This window comes from Mesoplodon densirostris, chromosome 18, assembly GCF_025265405.1.
Source record: "Mesoplodon densirostris isolate mMesDen1 chromosome 18, mMesDen1 primary haplotype, whole genome shotgun sequence".
Taxonomy (NCBI): Eukaryota; Metazoa; Chordata; class Mammalia; order Artiodactyla; family Ziphiidae; genus Mesoplodon; species Mesoplodon densirostris.
The window spans coordinates 55,684,566-55,704,928 of record NC_082678.1 but is presented as its reverse complement, the minus strand read 5'-3'; the positions used below and the strand labels follow the sequence as shown (position 1 = coordinate 55,704,928).

Genomic DNA, 20,363 nt, shown 5'->3' with positions numbered 1-20,363 from the left:
TGTATATGGTTCCCTTGGATCTGGGCCCTGCCTACCTCTCCAGCCTACTTCCTTAACTTCAAGCACATCAGAATTACTTCTTGCTCCCCAAACACTGAAACTGACACGCTGTTTCTTGTCAGATGTTGTTCTTTCTGCTTAGTATGTTCTTCTCCTAAAACTTTACCTGTCTGGAAAATATCTATTTAATCTGAAGATTTAGTTCAAGCTTGACAAGGATTTCTCAGGAAGGCTCTAGCTCCTCTCCGTAGCACCCACTCCATGCACCTCTATATAGAATACGTAATTGTTTATCTCTGCCTCACCCACAACACGGTGGTCTCTCTCTCAGCGCAGGGCTCTCATCTTCACTCGCATACTAGTGACTCAGGAAGTATTTGCTGCATGAAATTCAAGGGGAAGAAGCTGAGCAAATGGAATGAAACAATGGTTTCTCAACCCTTTCTTTTTTTTCTTTTTAACCTGTACATCGTTCATATGCAAAACATAATTTCAGGGACTTCCTTGGTGGCACAGTGGTTAAGAATCCGCCTGCCAATGCAGGGGACACGGGTTTGAGCCCTGGTCCGGGAAGATCCCACATGCCACAGAGCAACTAAGCCCATGCGCCACAACTACTGAGCCTGTGCTCTAGAGCCCACAAGCCACAACTACTGAAGCCCGTGTGCCACAACTACTGAGCCCACATGCCACAACTACTGAAGTCCATGTGCCTAGAGCCCGTGCCCCACAACAAGAAAAGCCACCGGAGTAAGGCCGCGCACTGCAATGAACAGTAGCCCCCACTCGATGCAATTAGCCTGTGTGCAGCAACGAAGACCCAACGCAGCCATAAATAAATAAATAAATAAATAAATTTATTTATTTTAAAATCCCCATAATTTCACCAGTAACATGGCTCATTAGGCACACAGATACTTGATGAGGCAAGGATGGGGGGATAGAATGATACGTGGGCTCTTTTGGTTTCAAATTCACTGGGCTAAAATAATATCTAGATGTTGAGGAAGAATAACATAGGCAGTAGATCACAAACCAAAGAATATTAGATTCTCCAAGGATATGCCAGTAACTCTTCGGGAGTCTCAGCAAAAAAGATTCAAGGAAAACACAGTATGAAGCCAGTCCAATTCCAATCCAGACGGCAGCTCTCTCTTTTTTTAAATTTATTTATTTATTTTGGGCTGCGTTGGGTCTTCCTTGCTGCGCACAGGCTTTCTCTAGTTGCAGCGAGCCGCGACTTCTCTTTGTTGCGGTGCGCAGGCTTCTCACTGCGGTGGCTTCCCTTGTTGCAGGGCACGGACTCTAGGTGCGCAGGCTTCAGTAGTTGTGGCACGTGGGCTCAGCAGTTGTGGCTCGCGGGCTCTAGAGCACAGGCTCGGTAGTTGTGGTGCACGGGCTTAGCTGCTCCGCAGCATGTGGGACCTTCCCGGACCAGGGCTCGAACCCGTGTCCCCTGCATTGGCAGGAAGATTCTTAACCACTGCGCCACCAGGGAAGTTCCCAGACGGCAGCTCTCTTAAACAGAACTGAGTAAACCCTAGAGTATGATACTGACTGCTTCAGCGGGAGAGAGGGGAGTTCTTTGTTTTCTTATTTTGAAATTCACCATCCCAACAGGTACAGAACAGAAAGAAATAATCCAGACAAGGTGGAGAAGTATTTTCCAAGAGCTTTAACATCAACGTCTAGCTCGCCTATGGCAAATCAATTATCACATATATATCCAACTGCCTACTTGGTATCTCTACTTGGATAACTAACAGATATCTGAAAATGAACATGTCCAAAACCAAATTCTTGATCTCCCCATCTCATCCCTAAATGGAACCTCCTGCTGACTTTCCAAACTCAGTATATGAAACACTGCCAAGCTTTTTATGGTGTCCCTGCTTCTGCACTTGTCTCTCCCCACCCTCCCCACCTAGCTTCCCAGTCTACTGTCACCAAGGCAGAGTGATCTTAAAATGTAGATCAATTCATAAATACTTCCCTGCTCAAACTTCCAATGACTTCCCAAACTTACAACTGCCTATAGTTGGATGTCTCTTACCTCTCTGTTGTCATATGCTATGACTTTCCCGTCAGCCACAGGAGCCTGCTCTTGTGCCCTGCACATACCAGGCATGCTCCTATCTCATAGCTTTTTGCCTTTGTTTTCTTCTGCTTGGAATTCTCTTCCACCAGAAATGTGCAAGGCTCATTCTGGCCTCCTTTAGGTCTTTGCTTTAAATCAAATATTATCTTCTCACGTAGGTCTTCCATGACCGACCTATTTATAAAATTGTACCACCCAACCTCCAACTCTAGGACTCCCTATCCCAACCTCTGCTTTGTTTTTCTCCATTGCTCTTATCTGACATATTATTTTACTTATTTGTTGGTGCACTGCCTGTCCCTGTGCCACATAATCCACCTCGAGTAAAATGTAAGTTTCACAAGGGAAGGGGTTTTTGTCTCTTGTTCACTACTGTATTCTCAGTTTCTAAAACAGTGACTGGCACAGAGTAAGGGCTCAATAAGTATAATGACTGTAAAATACACTACTCAAAGTTCCTGACAGCCATTTGGGTTTAGACAAGATTTGATCTTGGTCTAAAGTTTCCAAAAGGACAGGACTTCTCAAGTTTTTTCCAGTGTACTTCCCTTAACAGAGGAGGAAAGAATGGACATATATAGTGGGGTGGAGGTAGGGGTAAGGATCAGGATTAGGGGCATAATATGAAGTAGTCCACCATAAGAACAAAATTTCTTTGAAGTTCCATGCTATTCCATAATGAATCCATGTGTTCTAATATGAAAATGTGTTTCTGGGCCTCCCTGGTGGCGCAGTGGTTAAGAGTCCGCCTGCCGATGCAGGGGATACGGGTTCGTGCCCCGGTCTGGGAGGATCCCATGTGCCGCGGAGCGGCTGGGCCCGTGAGCCATGGCCGCTGGGCCTGCGCATCCGGAGCCTGTGCTCCGCAATGGGAGAGGCCACAACAGTGAGAGGCCCGCATACCGCAAAAAGAAAAAAAAAAAAAAAAAAAAAAAAAAGTGTGTTTCTCCATTTTCCTTTAAATAAAACTGATGCTCCAGGCCAACACACCATGTGTATTCTTCAGCCCCACGTACCTCTTAACATGGTGGTTTTAAAACTGGTGTTCCTTAAAATTAATTTAGTGGGATGAAACTGGCATAAAAAATAGAATAGAAGATGTCATAGCGTGTCTTATGAAGAATAAATAATGTTTCCTGAAACTTTCAGTTTATGTATTGTGTGTATACACTATGTAAAATGTATCTCTTACTGTAAATTGCAGTCAGAAAAGTATAAAAACCATAATACTCATACACCAAATTAAAAAGGAAGCAGTGAGGAAATGGGCTCAGTGAGCTTAGGAACAGAGTGCAGACCTCAGTCTCTGCTTTGAGGATGCCTAAGGCAGATCACAGATGGTACCAAGGAGCTGATTACCTAAGGCTCCGTTCCTCTGGTCTGTCACGTGTGACACGCAGACGTAACAATGCTAACTTGCCTCTCAGGGACATCAATAAGAAGAGCAAATAGAATGGATTAGGAGGCCCTTGGAAAACACAAAAGCGGGCTATAAGTGCTTAATAATAATAATATTGATTTTTAAAAGTTACTTTCAGTGGCTGCTGGGGCAAGAGCAGCCTGTCCGCTTCAGCCTGTAACCAACAATTAGTTTCTTTCCGTAGAATAGGAAGCCTGCTGCAGGAGCTGCAGCCTCTTTATGGTGGCACAGCTGGAGAGGAGCAGACTGAATTAATATTCTAACCTTGTTTCAGTGTGCTCAAAGTACTATAAAAAGGTACGAGATGAACTCAGTCTCAACTCTGGCAAATGCGGCCTCTCCCCCCAGATCACCACAGGTGGTACTGCCACAAGGAAATTCAAGCCAAGTGGTATACAGCTCACCTTTGAGAGTATATCATCTACTCTTCTGTGACGTCACTTATGACCTTTCCAAGTCTCTGAGGAATTTTTTTTTTTTTTCCTCCTCTCCGTTTAGCTTCTAGAAAGATTATCTGCAGGCTGGTCCAAGCCAGGGCCAGGCAGTGACGCCAACCATCGCCAGTTGTCTGAGGAATGATGATTCAGATGTGTGTTAAGCACCACACCACCTAGTCAACAGAGCCTAGGGGAATGGCTCTGAGTGACAGGTTTTTAATGACACTGACTCCAACTGTGTGATATGTCATCTGAGACTCAAGCAGAAGAGGCTCTCTGCTAGCTGCTGGAGTTAAATCTACCTGTAGTTCTGCATTCCTAGTCAATGCCAAAAAATATCTACCATCTTTAGTTTAAATATGGTTTTCCATTTCAAACCCTATTGACCGATAAATTATCTGAGACTTCTCAGAGACGTCCTGACAAAACAGGGCTATCTATAATATTTGACAATGTCTGAATACAGTTAAAAATATAGCAGAAATAGTCATGCAACCCACCATAGAAAATGTCAATTTACTTTCCTTCCAATGCTAACTGCATTTTAACTTAACAGCCATCTTTAGTTTACTTCCACGGCTAAGATTCAAACAAGAAGCCTCTATTTTCTTTCTTAGTTCACCCAATAGATCAGATGGATTGCATGGCAGCTGAGCAGCCCTCAAACACTGCCAATCTGCTGTCATTATAGATAAAAGCCACACTTGTTGATTTTCATTGTTAAGAGCATGTGGACGTTGGAGCCTCTTACAGGGAAAACTTGACAGGTTCCTCTCTTCCTGATAAAAGCAGTAGCTCCATGTCCCTAAGCTAATTTCCCCTTGGGCAACAACATGCACTTCAGCATCTGAAATTTCCATGTTTAAGTGGCTCTCAGAATGGAAAGGAAAGCTCTGAACAGTCCCTCAGATGATCTCTTAAACTTAAATCTTCTAGTGGTACACGTAATTACTGGGTTTTAGAATGGCAATGAGGGGGCTTTCCCTGCTGGTCCAGTAGGTAAGACTCTGCGTTCCCAATACAGGGGGCCTGGGTTTGATCCCTGGTCAGGGAACTAGATCCCACATGCATGCCACAACTAAGAAGTCCGCACGCCACAACTAAGAAGCCTGAGCCTGCATGCCGCAATGAAGATCCTGCATGCCTCAATTAAGACACGGAGCGGGCAAAAATATATATATATAATAATAAATATTAAAAAAAAGAAAAAGAATGGCAATGAGAACCTAAGAGACAAGCTCTCTTGGTGGGCCTTGTTTTGAAAGGCGAAGAGAAACCAATAGATACTAAAACTGATATAACTGTGACTCCTCCTGGAGTCCCCATTCGGTCATGCGTTTTGCTTAATCTCAATCTCAGAAACCTCCCACAGAGTTAACACCATGAATTAGAATGTAGGCAGATTAAATCTCCAGAACACCAAAGAGAAGATTAACATTGTAAAGTGGTACACACAGACGTTAGTTAGTCGAGAAGAGGAAGGAGTATATCAGAATGATAGTCTCCAAGGCTGTACACTGGAAGAACCCTGAAGCACAGTAGGGTTAGAACTACTGGAATCAAATTCTGTAATTCTTCTGCAATTTAAGCTAGACTCTCAAGTATTGCTTTAAAAAAGAATTCCCCCTCTCCGTCAAAGCCATTTGGGAAAAAAGTGGAAAGGTCACAATTTTCATGAAAGACTGCCCCTGTGGACAGAGGCAGTCTTTCATGAAGCTTCTTTTTGAAGCCCACCCATAGCCACCACTAAAGCCATCTGAACTGCAGAGAGTCAGCCTGAACTCACACCCTTAAAGTCCCAGCACAACGTCCAGTGCCAGCATTGTGACACCTCATCCCAGAGTGAATTTCAGTTTAGGAGTCGCACCCTTTTTACTGCTTACCTCTGAACTTATCAACAATCACACCCATTCCCACCAAAGCAAACTCTTCTGATAGGAAGGGTGGAAAAACCTGGAACTGGTACGTGCTAGACCATTACCTTTTTAAACAAAAAATTTTTTTTCCCTTTTAAAGGCAAAAGTTAGACTGTTTTGAGTATTATTTGAAAAAACTGTTTTCTGAAAGCAAAGAACTGAGCAACAAGATACAATGATCATCTAGTAGGAGAGGGCAAACCCCTCTGCCCTTCCTTTCAAAGCTTGCCTTCTCACTTCATATCCATCAGAATTAGAAAGAAGTCAGGCTTCTTTCTGGTCTCATAGAAAAAGGGGTTTGCTCAGCTCCATTTCCTGTCAGACAGCTAAATGATTCTGGTTTTCCCTGGGGCTCCAAGACACACACAGAGCATCCTTAAGCTTCCAAATTTACTCTGAGAATAAGATACAAAATAGTCGGAGGGAATTAGGATAATGGCTTAATAGTTGTGTGGTGACAATTTGTTTTTATTTTGAAGTGGCACACAGACAGAGGTTAGTAACAGAAAAAGTTCCCCAAACGTTAGAATAGTCACATGTTCTATTTTCCTAGTTATCGCCAGCCTTGGAAATAGGGTCCATTAACATGCTGTGATCTTGCCTTTTCAAATATCAATGAACAGAGTAATGGAAGCAGCAGCTTCTAATGTTTGTTCTGCCCATTTGAGAGAAAATGAATCTGTGACTGTAGGTCCTCAGATTAAGCTTGGGATCAGGACCAGACCCACCCAGGTAAAAGGGTATTGAAACAGGGGCAGGGGGTAGACTGCAAGGTCACCAAGAAACAACTGGCTGACAGAGTATTTAGGGATACCCTGTTTGCTAAGATGAGGAGATGCCCTTGCTGAGTTTGGTCAAGAACCAGATGCACCTGATATTTGTAAACACTTTCTTAAATGAAAGCAAAAAGAGTCATTCAACAACAAATATTTATTAAGCACCTATTGTGTGCCAGGTATTGTTCCAGGCACTAGGAGATAAATCAGTGCAGAAAAAAGACTAAGACAAAAACTGTTGCCCTTTTGGAGTTTGCGGTCCAGTGACCGGCGGCGGGGTGGGGGGGTAGGGGGGGCAGGAGGTGAAAATGAGTAAGTACAATAAACAGTATTTAAAATGGATAAGTGCTCTGGGGGAGAGTAAGGGTAAAGGGGATCAAGAATACTGGGAGTAGAGTGAGGTGGCCTTATCAAAAAGGTCCTACTTTAGCAAAGGCCTGAAGGAGGCAATGAGCCGTGCAGATATGGCAATTGGGAGAAAGAACATTCCAGACGTGGGAAACAGCCAATTCAAAGGCCCTGAGGGGGCAGCATACCTGTCTGAGGATCCACGAGGAAGCCAGTGTGGCTACAGTGGAATGAGGGGAGGAGAAAGAGATGAAGCCAGTGAGGTAAGGGGGAGGCGGAAGGCACGGCTAGATCATACAGGGACTTGTAAACCATTGTTAGGACTTGGGCTTTTCCGCTTAGAAAAAGTACCAATGCAAGTTGTTCCACACTTGACGATGTAAACCCATGTATAACAGGGCAGTGATACAGCAAGAATTAAGCAACTGCCACAACTCTGATAGGACCATATCTAGGTAGAGAGGGTCACTGGCAGCTGTGTGCCTCAAAAGGAACACAGGGTCAAGGGAAAATAATGCTAAGATATACTGCATCCGTTCCTGCTCCAGGCAGCTTCCTCCAAGTTTTACATGTTAGGCAAAATAAATCAGAAACTTACAGCAAAAAGCGTACTTGACCTCCTTCTGTCAATACAGAACCCGCCTGCCGTGCTATACTGACCAATCTGGTTACTAGCCGTAAGTAACCAAATGCTAACCAAATTAATCACAAGCCCCTAATGCTCTCCTCCTCCAGCAGCGTACAACAGAATTACTCTATGCAGTTTCAGCTGCCAGAAAGAGCCAGCAATATTTTCACAGGCCTTTCAGCCTGACAAGACAGCTAAGTTCCCCAAACCCAAGGTCTTACCTTAAACAGGTTTTGCCCGACCTACATAGGCTCTCACCCTAAAGGCACGATCTTTCTTTTTCCCTTTAATGACAGATTTGCGTACCTTGCTAGGACTGGGTGACGTGCCCTTGGTTGCAGCTGTTGCACCACAGAATACTATGAATACACAGAACACGAGTACACACAATACATCAACAGCATGAACTATTTGCTATGCAGGGCTTACTGTTAAACTTTAAAATACATTTCGTACATACAGTACTGAATCACAAAATGGTGAAGGCAGGACTAATAAACTATCAGTTAAAGTTATCAGCTATTCCACCCCCCAGTCTGGTATATCATGGGACTGAAGACCCAGTAAAAACTCAACAGAAGAACAGACTCCAGTAATGAGAGTGAATGAATATTATTCATTTTAAAATACTGAGGTGAAACTGATCTAGAATCTAATCTCGGTTCTAGGTGGTAAACACACAGATTAGTTCATAGCAAGTCAGAAATCAAGAGGGTTCACAGGTGTGCCTATGTACTGCCCACTATATTATTTAACCTCAACATGGACAAAAAGGCAGGCACAGGTGGCTGTCAAGATGACTGGGTACATGGGTAGCCCACTGTGCACAGATGCTATCTCCGGGCAGTTTTACTGGGGAATCAGGTCATATACAGAAGGGGCAGAAACTACTGTCAGGAGCACAGCATGTGCTATGGAATTGAGAAGTTTGGTGCTTTCATATTTGGAGTATCTGCCTTCCATCTCCTTCAATGGCTCCTGGAAAGGATTGTTGCCACTAAGCTAAGGACCACCATTCATTCACACACTTTTCAAAAATAATTAAATAATGTTTTCCTTTGTCTCCAAACTGTAACTGAGTCTAAGTACATTTACCAGTGTTTCCACTTCTTTCTTTTTTTCAAAAAATATTATATTATATTATTTATTTATTTAGGCTGCATTGGGTCTTCGTTGCTGCACACGGGCTTTCTCTAGTTGTGGTGAGCAGGGGCTACTCTTCATTGCGGTGTGCAGGCCTATTGCGGTGGCTTCTCTTGTTGCGGAGCACGTGCTCTAGGCACGCGGGCTTCAGCAGTTGTGGCTCGTGGGCTCAGTAGTTGTGGCTCACGGGCTCTAGAGCACAGGCTCAGTAGCTGTGGCTCACGGGCTTAGTTGCTCTGCGGCATGTGGGGTCTTCCCGGACCAGGGTTCGAACCCATGTCCCCTGCACTGGCAGGTGGATTCCTTTTTTTCTGCGGTACATGGGCCTCTCACTGCTGTGGCCTCTCCCGTTGCGGAGCACGGGCTCCGGACGCGCAGGCTCAGCAGCCTTGGCTCACGGGCCTAGTTGCTCCGCGGCATGTGGGATCTTCCAGGACCGGGGCATGAACCCGTGTCCCCTGCATCGGCAGGCGGACTCTCAACCACTGCGCCACCAGGGAAGCCCCAGGTAGATTCTTAACCACTGCACCACCAGGGAAGCCCAGTGTCTCCACTTCTAACCGTTTTTTGTTTTTTTTTTTTTGTTGTTGTTGTTGTTTTTTGCGGTATGCGGGCCTCTCACCGCTGCGGCCTCCCCCGCTGCGGAGCACAGGCTCCGGACGCGCAGGCTCCGGACGCGCAGGCTCAGCGGCCATGGCTCACGGGCCCAGCCGCTCCGCGGCATATGGGATCCCCCCAGACCGGGGCACGAACCCGTATCCCCTGCATCGGCAGGCGGACTCCCAACCACTTGCGCCACCAGGGAGGCCCCGTTTTTTTTTTTTTTTAATTAGAACAATAGAACTGATATCTGTTTGCAGAACACACAAACATATGCCCTTCCATAAATTTAGGCTTTCCTGAAGTGGAATAAAAGGGAAAATGAATTCAGACTGAGTATATTTTCATTATTGGCCCACCTGACTGATTTTCAGGCCCTATGAACCTTGATTCAGAGAGAAACTTGTTCTATAAAACCTCAAACTGTAGAATTAGGATCTATAGATAGAATTTAAAGAAAGACAAATTTTAGTTCAATATAAATAACTTCCTAAGAGAGTTTTAGGAAGATGGAATGGGCCATTTTAGGGTAGTAAATCACTAGTAGTATTCATGTAGATGCTGAGGCTACAATCACAGCTAATACAAGGCAAATTCCATCAGAAATAGGGTTTGAAACAGACAATATTAAAGGTCATCCTTACAACCAGGAGATTTTACATTCTTTCTGTCTGCACACTCATACAGCTCAAAGCTTTTCTCAAGTTTTATTTTCAACATGTATGAACCTCAATACCATGAAACATATGTATAACCTCTATATTAAAAAATAGTGAATAAAAGAAATCCTTTTCCTATCTCACTGAACATGACACCATAGCAAAATAGCAGTATAAAGAGAGCAACATGAATGAGGGCAAGGTATGGCTCTCAAGTGGGCTTCAATCCAGCTTAGGAAAATCCCAGGGTCTCCTTTAATTCCAACCTATAATACACCCTAAGGCTTTGCGTAAAAATTATTAGCCATAATGAGAACATAAGTACTAGAAACAAGTACCTACTTTTTATTCAGAATTTAAAGTCCCCTATTGCAAAAAAGATCACATGATTCAATCTATTTTCCAATCATTTATCAAACCAGAAATACAAAACTAATTCCATTTTTCATCATCAACTCCTGACTTACTATCATGATATAAAGATGGCTGAGATTTTAATAGATGAAAACGCACAAATCACTTCTATTACCCTGTAGAACTACTTTGTGAAATTTATTACCATTCGCTCAAGATTCTCAGCATGGGTTTCTGTTACTTGAGTAACCTTAGCTCACAGGCTCTTTTCAATGAGGGACTAGCTTCCAAGCTTGGGTGTTTTACGAACTGAATTCTGGGTTTCAGGAACAACTGTCTCCTACCACTGAGTGCAGATTATTTTTGGCCATGCCACACAGCATGTGGGATCTTAGTTCCCCGACCAGGGATCGAACCCGCACCCCCTGCAGTGAAAGCACAGAGTCTTAACCACTGGACTGCCAGAGAAGTCCCTTAGAATACAGAAATCTTATCTATTGCTTATGTGTGGTTATTCAAGCAGGGCCGTCACTATTAACAAACATAATCCTGGGACTTCCCTGCTGGCGCAGTGAAAAACAATCCGCCTGCCAATGCAGGGGACACAGGTTCAATCCCTGGTCCAGGAAGATCCCACATGCTGAGGAACAACTAAGCCCGTGTGCCACAACTACTGAGCCTGTGCTCTAGAGCCTGCAAGCCACAACTACTGAGTCTGCATGCTGCAATTACCGAAGCCCGTGCGCCTAGAGCCCATGCTCCACAACAAAGAGAAGCCACCGCAAGGAGAAACCTGTGCGTTACAACAAAGAGTAGCCCCCGCTCGCCACAACTAGAGAAAGCCCACGCGCAGCAACGAAGACCCAACGCAGCCAAAATAAATAAATAAATAAATAAATAAAAAGTAAAAAAACAAACATATCCTAAAAGAGAGTCCCAGAAGCCAGTAGTTGAGTTCCGGTTATAGAAAGACAAAAGATACTGTCTAGCAGAATCTTGATTATCCAGACAAAAAGGATAAAGAGGGTTCTTGCTAAGGCCAACCTAGTGAAAAAGGAACATCTAGTATATAGGATACCCTATTTCTCAGATGAGATTAAAAGAATTATAAGATTTAAAAGATTATAGTCCTGATGTGACATGAAAAATATATCAAATTTGAAGCAGCAATCAGAAAGAACAATTTTTTCTTTGGTGGTAAAATATTTTCATCTTTCATAACCAAGATCTTTCATAACCATTACCTACATACTGCTAATGGAATATTTCAGATTCTGTCCTGTCTACAGGGGTTATTTTCAGCATTGGATCTATCTGTGACCTGGGACTCTCTTTTAGTTCTCCTAAGATCCACCACTTCAAGGACTCAACGTCTATTCAAGCAGCATGTGGTTCCATAAAAGCAATCAGAGTGCACAGTCCTCAACTGTGGATCCCGGAAGACCAAAGGAGGCTTTAATACTGAGGTTGTTTGGCTTGCACAACAGTCAAGAAAAGTCAGTAAATGCCAAGCTGGTTTGCTTCCTTTGATGTAAGCTGCTGAAAAGGTCTTCCGTTTGGAAGCATTTACCAGTTTTTCTGGTACAATAGCTACAGCTGTGGGCTTTCTGAGTGTGAACAGACATATGTAAGACATAAAATATTAGGGACAGGCACCATCTGCAACTGATTGTCTCACAGGCTGGGACTGCAATATAGGAGTAGCAAGGGACACACTTTTCTCAGGGCCATACACTGGCAAAAAAAAAAAAAAAAAACACTTTTGGGGACTTCCCTGATGGTCCAGTGGTTAGGAATCCGCCTTCCAATGCAGGGGATATGGGTTTGATCCCTGGTCAGGGAACTAAGATCCCACATGCTGTGGGGCAACTAAGCCCACACTCTAGCACCCGGGTGCCGCAACTAAGACCCGATGCAGCCAAACAAAACAAACCAAAAAACCCTTCTGGCTGACAAAGATCTTAAAGATACGAATAAATGGGATTGTAAGACTGTGTCCTTTGCAGCTAGCATCCTCAGCACTTCCTGCCCTAATCATTCAAAGGTTAAATGAACACAGTTGATGAATACTGCCTTGTTTTAGAAGAGACATTCAAAGAAAAAACCAAGACATTATGGCTTTTCCCTAATTAATATCCATCCTCTTATTAAACAACACTTATGTGGGGTATAAAGGGGATACAAAGATAGATAATAAAAACCATATACACTAAAGGACCAATTCTTTATCCATAGGTTAACCTTTAACCATAAAGTAGTACAGAAGGAAAGAAGAATTTTTATAAAGGTGCCATCAGGCTTTCAGGTAAAGATAGTAGACTGAAAAATCACATTTAAATTTTCTTTCTCTTGGAAGAAATTCTGCCATAATTAAAGGAAAAAAAATTTAAGGTATAAATCCATAAAGACGGGGAAGAGAAAATATAACTGCAACAAAATCTTGGTAACTGTGAAACAAATGGTGTTAGCAAAAATACCACAGAATTCTCAAAGGCTCAGGACTGGTAGCACCTCTGGAACCGTATGGAGGGGAAATGGGGGGAGGGGATGTTAAAAGAAAGAGGATCAAGAAACTGTTACAGCCCTAGATCCCCCCACCATTCTAAGCTACCTCAGCCCCTCAGCCCCTGAATAAAACTGAAAAATGGATTCTTTCAGAGAAAATAAGACAGATGGCACTTTGGGACTTCCCTGGTGGTGCAGTGGTTGAGAATCCGCCTGTCAATGCAGGGGACACGGGTTTGAGCCCTAGTCTGGGAAGATCCCACATGCCGCGGAGCAACTAAGCCCGTGCACCACAACTACTGAGCCCACGTGCCACAACTACTGATGCCTGTGCGCCTAGAGCCTGTGCTCCACAACAAGAGAAGCCACTGCAATGAGAAGCCCGTGCACCCCAACAAAGAGTAGCCCCCGCTCGCCACAACTAGAGAAAGCCTGTGCGCAGCAACGAAGACCCAATGCAGCCAAAAATAAATAAATATATAAAAAATAAAATAAATACAATAGTAAGATAGATGGCACTTTGAAGGGGATGCCAGGCATGGCAGAGGGGTGGTGAAGTAAGTGAATTGATGCATATACTGAATACAGAGACTCTCCAGCCCTCTTTCCCAATTTAGCTCCCAGGAGGCTGGTAGAAACTCTTTATATTCTAATCAGGAGAGGCAGGATAATTTTTTGAAAAATTAAGCCAGCCCCTAAAGAAAGACATGAAAGTACTGACATAGAGGATTGCAGCTACCCTCAGTGATGGGTAACTGGAGCTCCTAGCCTGGCCCTCGTGGTTTAGAGGGCCATACTCTGATCTTCCTCTGGCCTCCTCGGAACCCCTGTATAGAAGAATCCACACGGCCCAAGAGACATGCCCAGGTAGAACACACAGAATTTCCTGGCTAAAAAGCCCTAACACTGTTTCCAGGGCCTGCTTGAGATACTTCTACTGGTCACTTTTCCTGAGGGGCAGTAAGCATATCCTTAGGCCCAAGGGATGGCCAAAGGGTGGAAGTTGAATAAAGGAAGAGTAGGCTGTAAGGTAGGGTTCTTCAGTTGCACTCCTGAGTGAACAGATGGGGAACTTTAGCAAAGAACCAAATGGAAGTCCTAGAACTGAAAAGTACAGTATCTGTTGTTGTTTGTTTGTCTGTTTTGGCCGTGCCGTGTGGCCTGTGGGATCTTAGTTCCCAGACCAGGGACTGAACCTGTGCCCCCTGCAGTGGAAGTGCAGAGTCTTAACCACTGGACTGCCAGGGAAGTCCCGAAAAGTACAATATCTGAAATGAAAGTTATACTGAATGGATGTAACAGAACACTGTAGCCTATAAAAGGAGAGTCTGTGTACTTGAAGACAGATCAACAGGAATCACCCCATCTGAAGAACAGAAAGGAAGAAAACAGTAACAACTAAAAATCACCCTTAGTGATGTGAGGGACAATATCGAGTGGTTACACATATGTGTAAGTGGAGGTCTGAAAGGAGGGAACAGAGATGCTGGGGCGGAAAAAAATTTAAAGAAATAATGGAAAAAATTTTTTCCCAAATTTGGGAGAAACTATCAATTTACAGATCCAAGCTCAGGGAAGCCGAAGCCAGATAAATACAATGAAAACACCTAGGTACATAACAGTCAAGCTTCTGAAAGCCAGATAAATACAATGAAAACACCTAGGTACATAAGAGTCAAGCTGCTGAAAACCAAACATAAAAGAAAAAGAGAGGGTGCCCATAGATCAGCACTGTCCAACAGAACTTTCTGTAATGATGGAAATGTTCTACTTCTGCACTGCCCAATCTAGTAACCACCAGCCATGTGAACATCTGAAATGTGGCTGATGCAACTGAGGAAATGAATTTTTTATTTTATTTAATTTTAATTAATTTCAATTTATATAGCCATAAGTGGCTAGTGGCTATCATACTGAACAGTGTAGCTAAGAAGCCTTATGAGATATCAACCCATCATAATATGTGCACTTTACTGATTCAAACAAACAGTAATAATAAAAACAAACAAAAAGTTTAAGATACAGAGATAATTAAAAACTTGAGCACTGACTGGATATTTGATGTTAATGAATTCTTGTTAATTTTTTAACGTGCACATAGTTATTGTGGTTATGTTTTTAATAAGACACCATCTGTTTTAAACATATATATTGAAATATTTACAGATGAAATGATATAAATGTCTAAGATTCGCATCAAAACAATATGCTGTGGACAGGGGTATAGATGAAACAATATTAACTATGGGTTGATAATTATTGAAGCTAGATGATGGGCACACAGGGACTCATTACACTATTTTGTTTACTTTTGTAGAGTTAAAAAATTTTCATAAAATGTTTTTAGAAAGTAGAGCAAAAGGAGAAAGAGATGGAAAATAGGACAAAAAAAAAGGGAGATCAGTCCAGGAGGGTCAACATTCAAATAGCAAGACTTCCAATAAGAGAGACAGAGAAAATGGAGGGAGATCTATAAAAAAGAAAAACTCCCAGAACTGAAGGATACAAGTTTCTACATTGAAAGAGCCCAAAAAGTACCTAGTAAAATGGGTGAAAAGAGACACACACACCAAGGCACATCACTGTGAAATTTCAGAACATGGAGGATACAGAAAGGATCGTACAAGCTTTCACTGAGAAAGAACATGGCACAGAAAAGGATCAACAGTCAGAATGGCAAACTATTTTCCTAACCTAGAATGATATACAGAAACCATCAGACAAGTGTGAAGATAAAAAAGACATTTTAAAACATGTGAAGTCTCAAAAACTTTATTCTCTACATACTTATTCTTAGGAAGTTACTAGAGGATGTTTTTCATCAAAATGAAGGAGTAAACCAAGGAAAGAAAAATACAATAGGAGACCCAACATACCAGACAGGCGAAGGGAATGAATCCCCAGGGCTATTATGAAGGGAGATCCCAGGATGACAGTTCCAGGTGTTGAAGGAAGTCAGTTCAGACTGACACAGTCAAAAGACTCCAAAAGGAGACTATAAGAAAGTGAAACTGATTAAGACTATCTTGAAGGGTCTGATCTCACTGCAATTTAGGAATGAATTACAGTTAACACAAAAAATTAAACAAACAGGAGCGGCCAAGCAGTGCCAGGCCAGGTGGGTACCTCCGTCAGTCCTGCCGTGCCCGCACCGGAGACCAGCCCTGGAGGCGGCCCAGGCCCGTCCCTGTGGCCGGCACCATGAAGCAGGAGTCGGCAGCCAAGAACACCCCGCCCTCCAGGACGACGGCGGCCCCCAAGCGCTGTGGATTTCCGGGTACGGCTCCCTGGTGTGGAGGCCAGACTTCGCCTACAGTGACAGCCGTGTGGGCTTCGTGCACCGCTACAGCGGCCGCCTCTGGCAGGGAGACACGTTCCATCGGGGCAGCGACAAGATGCCTGGTTGTGTGGTGACCCTCCCTGAAGACCGTGAGGGCTGCACTTGGGGTGGCGTACCAGATGCAAGGTGAGCGGGTCAATGAGGCCCTGAAGTACCTGAACGTGTGGGAGGCAGTGCTTGGTGGCTATGATACCAAGGAGGTCACCTTCTGCCCTCAAGATGCCCCTGACCAACCACTCAAGGCACTGGCCTATGTGGCCACCCCGCAGAACCCTGGTTACCTGGGCCCTGCGCCTGGGGAGGCCATCGCTACGCAGATCCTGGCCTGCCGAGGCTTCTCTAGCCACAGCCTTGAGTACTTGCTGCGCCTGGCAGACTCCAGGCGGCTCTGTGGGCCCCAGGCACAGGACGAGCACCTGGCAGCCATCGTGGACGCTGTAGGCACCATGCTGCCCTGCCTCTGCCCCACTGAGCAGGCTCTGGCACTGGTCTGAGGGGCTGAGCCCCTACATGGACACGGAGGCCAGGTCCCTACTCCAGTGCACACAGACAGACTTGATACAGCTGGAGCCCACTGAGAACACTTGGTGGGCCGACTAGGGCCTCTCTCAAGCCCCTGCCTGTCTGCCAGCCCCCAGATCTCCTACCTGACACTGACTTAACTACTTGAAACTTTATTTATTGCACCATGTTGGTGTGGTGGGCAGGGTGGGGGGCCTGCCCTAATACAGGGGCCCTGCTGAGCGGTGCCCCACCGCAGGCGCCTGTTGCCTGATCAGATTCCCCCCAGTGCTGCTGCTATCCCCATACTACCCAGGCCTCCACCTCCCCAGGGAGCCTCCAAGAGCCTTGACCCTCTGCCCCCGACTCCAGACCAACCATCCCCTAGCCCCAGAAACAACACCCGTCAAAGGTCCCAGCCTGCTGGTGAGGGTAGGAGGGAGTGAGGAGAGGGGGCCCTACAAGAACTGAGGTCCCTGCCAGCCCTGCTCATCCCCCAGGTCCCCAGAGCAGAGCTGGATCTGGAGGCCAGACACAGCTGCTGAGGCTGGGCCTAGGCCTCTTACCCATTTGGCTTTGTTTCCCTATCCTTCTGTCTGGGCTACTCCTGTCTGTTTGTTGGTCTGTTCCTGGGAAGCTCATCACTATAGGTCCTGGCACCTTCCCAGTCTGTCCCATACTATAATCCATAAACTGATCTCATTAAAAAAAAAAAATTAAACAAAAAGACAGGTATTAATGGGTAAATATCTAATTACTTATAAAAAAATTTATGGAGAAAAAAATAATCACACCATATAGCTCAGCCATGAGGAGTATATATAATCATAATAACGTAAACAATGAACACTGATTAAAGCAAATTCTAAGACAGCTGTATCAGGAAACCAGGAGGATTGGAAATATATATGTAGATGACAGCCGTAAGTGGTGAGAGAAGGCTGGGGACTGGGTTTTTCTTAGCTAACTACAGAACTAGTTGACTCTAAATTGTATTTTTAGAATCCCGATAAAATTAAAATTTGGAAGAACGGTGCTATCCATGTTCTCACAAGAGTTTACAGCCTGGTGAACAAGGAGGCCAAGCAGCTGTGAGAACACTACAGCATCTGTACAGACTGGGATGAACACGTGTTATATCACTGTTCTACCGTCTTTTTGCAGACACTGACTGGAAGAAGCAGTCAGCTGCCAGGTATCAAGTTTGAAGGAGTGTATTGGGAAAATGTTTCTAAGCAACTGACACAGATGAAATGAAAAATAAGGATATCAAAGTCAGAGAAAACTCAGAGAAAACTCATTTAGACATTTGTTAAGGTTTTTGTTTTATTTAAATAGAGGGGATCAATTCTCTTTTCTTTTTAAGGAATATAATTATATGATATAAATAAACTCAAGAGAAGCTCCCAACGGGGGCAAGCTAAGCTTTACTTTGTGTAATATTGATTAAGTTGAATTCACAAAGGTTTTTACAACCAACATTATGAGTACAGCTGAAAAAAATTTCTAGGTTCAAATTTCTAGCAGGTATCTAAGGTATAACCTATTTTACATTTTAAGAGGGAACAGTGTCTTTCAATAATGTTTCAAAAAGACTATAAGCCAATAAGTAGTTTGACAATGTTTTTAATGAAAAGTTTTTGTAGTAAATGTTACATTACAGTTTTGGCGGCTAGGTTTGATTTATCCATCCTACATTGATATCAAACTAGCCAAAATAGCTAAAACTCACACTGTTTTCAAAATTTCATTTCCTAAACCCCCATTTTTTCTTTACTGATTTTATGGTCTGGAGTAGTAGAAAAGTACTAATTTTTCCTGCATGAGCTCTTGAATTTAAACATTATGTTTGCATAACATTTAAATGCCAATCAATCTTTACCTGGCTTTATCTGGATCTTTATGGTCTAAGCTTGTTGAAGTTAAGATCTGATTCTTTTTGTTCATACTAGGACAAGAGCAGAACGGAAGCTGAAATCTAAAGTAGCCCACCACTTCAAGCTAGTCATTAGTTTCACCTTGCACTAGCGGACATTAAATAGAGCTGTTCATAGCCGGGAAAAAAAACTTCACCTCTTTTCAAGTTTTTGCTTATCTTCTCCATTGGGCAATACCAATTAATGAGAAAATAGCCATTATTATGACATCCTTGCAAGAAAAGAATCCATGGGGAAAACATGGAGAATCAATAGTTGACTACAGATGGAAACTGCTTTATTACATTCTGCTTAGATAGAAAATTTTTAAGATTGTTTTTTATAATGTCACGTTTGTGAAAACGAAAACTTGCTAGTCCTAATATCATATCAATACTTTTGAGGGAGGGGTTTGGACTAAGATTCAATTTCTTTTATGAGGGTTCCTATTTGGGGTGTTCATTTCACTGAATGTGAAATGGAAATGAAAATAGGGAAGTCAACTGACATTTATTTATTTACTGTTTCCTTTTGGTTTTAAGAGTAGGAAATTTGCCCTCATTTCTATGACCCAAATTCCTTTTCCTAATTCTAAAGTAAAGCATTCTCGCACCCATGCTGACTGTCCTCAAATATTTGGCTTGAGGCTCTGTGGGCCAACAGGAGGTTAGATTTCAATGAAAAGAGAAGAGATGTAAATTTGAGTTAGTTAGTTTCTTTTAGGATTCTGTGCTGGAAAAGCCCCTTAACACCTTAGTCTCATTATAGCAACAGAGCCAATTCCTTCGGCACAGAAATCCTTGTTTTGTTCTTCTAGACTGAGCCAAGTTATACTGTGACTCACTCATTGTCACTCTAAATCATTACACCCTTTGCTGAGAGAGAAGCAGTCAACTGCTGAGGCAGCAAGGTGGTTAGTCCACTGGCAAGCAGGCTTGGTGCACTGGTATTTAAACTGTTGGAGAATGTTACTTTTAACTCTAAGTAATTTTATTGTTGATGTCTCACCATAAGGACTAGTATCCCACACTGGTATTTCCAGGAGATTGAGCAATGGGATCCCACCTGTCTTGACTGGAAAGTGGAAGGTTGAAATTTTTTGCTCATCATTTGAAACATATTTTATAGTCTCATTCATACTATTCTATCATTTCAAGTTCTCGACAGAAGGGGATAGCAATCCTCTTTGTTGCATCTTCTGACTGTCGGTCACAGTGCATCTTTCCCTCTTGTTTTTTTTTTTTGGTTAAATTGTGAGCTGAATTTCAGTAGAGATTTTCTTCTCAGATGGGAGTCCTGATGGCCTTAAAGTTCAAAACCATTGCATAAAGGCCGTTTTGCATTTGCTTCTGCCAGGTATCCTGGGTTTCACCAGTTCTGGTCTAATTTTACATTAATTTACTGGTTTGGAGAACTCTTCACATACACAGTATAAATTCGGGCCCTGGATTTCTCACAAGAGGTCACCCAGAACCCAGGTCAAAGAGAACTCTCTCATCACTTGCCCCTGTGGAAATGTTTTTCTAGTTCCCCTTTCATTGAGGGACTTGCCCTTCCAGGGTCTCAGCTTTGTGCAGGGATCAGTTACAGTTCCCCATCTCAGGTCAGCCCAAGGTGGTCTCTTCTGTCCTTGTGAGCATTAAAACCCTCAACTTCTTGGGCTTATATCTGTATTTTATCCCTTGAGGGTTGCTACAGCTTCAGCTTACATGCTTACTACTC

General features: G+C 43.5%; 1 protein-coding gene and 1 pseudogene across 4 annotated transcripts in view; one reads left to right on the top strand and one right to left on the bottom strand.

Annotated features, from left to right (window-relative positions):
- AP2B1 (adaptor related protein complex 2 subunit beta 1) overlaps positions 1-20,363 on the bottom strand; it is a 123,821-nt gene that overhangs the window by 20,128 nt on the left and 83,330 nt on the right. The gene's annotated exons all lie outside the window — the stretch shown is intronic.
- LOC132479094 (glutathione-specific gamma-glutamylcyclotransferase 1-like) lies at positions 16,071-16,718 on the top strand (annotated as a pseudogene).